Consider the following 3,272-nt stretch of genomic DNA (forward strand, 5'->3'; position numbering starts at 1 on the left):
TTCCTGCAGATTCTCCATAATGTTGAGTCATATGGACCCCTTTTCTCTAGAAATTCCTCAGACTCAAGTGCGCCTTGGTAGCAATGCTAAATAGATAATCACAGGAATTAGTACTGAGGTCTGAGGTGCTGCTTTAAAAATACCAGAAAATCTGGAAGCAGCTTTGGAACTGGGTAACAGGCGATTTCGAATTCCATAGACACTTGTTAACTGGTTGTGACAAAAGTACTAATGGAAATATGTACAGTGAAGACCAGGCTGATGAGGTCTCAGATGGAAATAAATAATTTGTCTGAAACTAGAGCAAAGGTCGCCATTGTCATGATGTAGCAAAGAACCAGAGTGCAAAGTGTCCGTGCTCTAGTGCCTGTGGGAGGATGAGGTGAAGGGGGCTGACGAAAGGCAGCTGGCAGAATACATTTCTAAGCAATTTATGAGAAATATCAAAAAGCGGCATGGCTGATTCCAACAGCTTATGACCAAATATGGAAGCAAAATAAAAACTTGGATTTGGAATTTATATATAAAAGAGAAGCAAAGCAAGCAAAAAATAAAAAAAAAAATCTCAAGTTTGGTCATGTGGTAGAGAAAGAAAGAATGTTTTCAGGGGAGGACTCCAAGAGGGCTTCAGGGCACCCCTCACTACAGAGACTGGATTGACGCTGTGGCTCCTGCCATAGAACCAGAATCCTAGGAGGATGGAATAGTTTGGGGGGCAGAGCCCCAGGTGCCACCACCTGTGCCACTGTGGGCCCCCATCCCTGCTGTTCTGTCCCCACCCATTAGTCACGCATATCTAAGCAAATAATTTCAAAACTCCCTGTTTAGCATAAGAGGTGACAAATAATGGTTGTCTTATTTGCAACATTAGAAGAATTTTATCAGTGAGTATATGAGGTGCATAAATATTTTATTATGTTCATATTGACATCTCTGGTTCTCCTTGAGAAGGTGGTGGGTGGTGTCAGCAGAGGGGGCTGTGCAGACCCCCACACTGCAGTCTGGTGACTGGGCACAGTCCATCACCATCCAAGCTCACAGGAACTCTATGTTCATCTTCAGACTTGAGAGTCCCCCTGAGAGAAGGGAGGGCATCCAACCTCTCTGATCCTGTCCTCTGCACCTCAGTCACCAGTTTCAGTGATGTTCCTGGGGGTGTCATTCCTGAGTCCCCCACACTCCTGAGTCTTTTCTGCCCACTGGGACCTCAGCTCCCTCCCGGAGCCCCTGCACTCTCTATGACAACCCGTTCCCCGTAGGTCCCAGGGCAACAGTATCAGTGTCACCGGACGGCTGCAGTAGGTTGTCATTCATTACAGACAGTCAGGCCCCTCTCTCTGAGCATGAAGAGAGTCTCCATCTCAACACCGTCCTTCCGTGTCCCTTCTCTGCAGACCAACCTCATCCCCACCAGGGTGGACGTGAAAGCAGCAGAAGGGGAGGGTCAAGGGGCCTGAAGATTCATCCGTGGGAAATGAGGTCAGAGCGGGGCAGAGCTGCTCAGGTCTCCCACACGGTGATTCTGTGGCTGGACTGGCCTTTGTTCTTCTGCTGTGCGGAGACGGGACAAAGTGTCCTTAGAGCCAGTGCCCAGAGACGCCCCCATTCATTAACATTATTAACTGAAAGAGCAGGCAGTGAGTCCAACCACTGAGGAGAATAGACTATGAGACTGAGGCATCAGTTAGATGAGCTGAGTGTAGCTTAGTGAGGGGCCCCGGTAGAGAGGAAGGTCCCCCTTTGTGAGGCGGGGGTGGTGGGAAAAGCAGAGCTCAGCATCGTCCCCTCAGGCAGGATGCTGACACTGCTTTTCAGGGATGTGCAAAGCGGACAAGCGCCAGCAGGGGGCACTGTGGGCCTGAGTCTGAGACACATGGTGGGTCACAGGGGTGGACCCCGCGCCTGCCTCCTTAGCTGGTGAGTTCTGCTCAACGCTCCCTCTAGGCCCAACAAATCTAAATCTAAGTCCCTTGGGGACAGTAATACTAGTTGTTCAACAGACCTACACCCTCCACAAGCAAACCCCAAGGCAGAGGGGTCTGAATCACGGCTCAGGAAGACTGTGATTCTCAGAGGATTGGGAAGTCATTTCATTTTAAGCCTTCTGCTATCACCATGAGATAACAAATTAGATCTTTGCTGACCTACCCTCAGTGTCAGGGACTCTGGATAGGAGGTCACCACCTCCTGTTCTGGGAGCAGCGTCCACAATGAATCCTCCAATGCGTGTGAGTTCCAGCTCTTATCAGGTGCTGCTGCCAAGATTTAGAGATTTGTAAGTGCTGGGACCTCAAGAATTCCAGACAGTTGTCTCTGACTCTGATTCAAGGTCTAAACTCAGTGGACTCTGGACTAAGTGTGGAAAGAATCTATTTTATATGTGATCTTGGAGATATGACTCACTCTGGAAGTAAAAATAAAGCAGGATATTAACTTCACATTATTTTATTTTTTTCCCTAGATGCCCCTTGCCAAAAACAAACAAACAAACAAACAAAAATCCTGTTTCTTAAATAAATCTTTGAAGTCAAATCATCAGCAAACACCTGGAATTATTTAACAGCAGACATTGCAATATTTTGCTGTGTCCAGGACAGAGGCAGAGGCTGGCTCACCTCTGTGGAGCAGACACAGGGACTGGACACCCTCCACACAGAGAAGGTGTCCCTGCCAAGGGAATCAATGTTGTTTGCAATATTGTGTGTTCTCCCAAGGACCTGCATCCTTTCCTCCCTCACACGGAAATCAGAGGTGGGGCAGACACACTCTGGAGGGACTGACAGTCTCTGATGACCTTCCCTTCTGAGAATTCCGCCTGGCAGAACCTGTTTTCTCCCGACATAAACCGCAGCTTTAGTCCTTCTACTGATCACTTTCCCTTTGTTTTTATGGTCACGGGTCATTTTAGACACTGACCACCCTGTGAGTATCTTTCCTGCATTGGAACAGTTCACTCCGTATGAATCCCTGACTCTTCCTGGGAAAGATAAATGTCTGATTCTTTCCATGAACATGGAGATAAGTGACTGAAAACATTTCAGTAAAGGAGCACAGGCTGGCATGAAATACAATATAAATACCGGGGACGCTCTAGGAAGGCAACTGCACAGCTCAGGGGTAACATAAAGCAAACTTTAAAGAAATGGAGATGAGTGATCCTGGGTCCCCACCCCAGGTTTCCAAAGGTACAAAACGGAGATAATGTTGGGAAAGTCTCCTTTGGACGCCCTTCACCTTGAGCATCACATCACGGTCAGTGACAGAGAAATCAG

Source organism: Otolemur garnettii, unplaced genomic scaffold, assembly GCF_000181295.1.
Source record: "Otolemur garnettii isolate 467f Iridium unplaced genomic scaffold, OtoGar3 scaffold00402, whole genome shotgun sequence".
Lineage (NCBI taxonomy): Eukaryota > Metazoa > Chordata > Mammalia > Primates > Galagidae > Otolemur > Otolemur garnettii.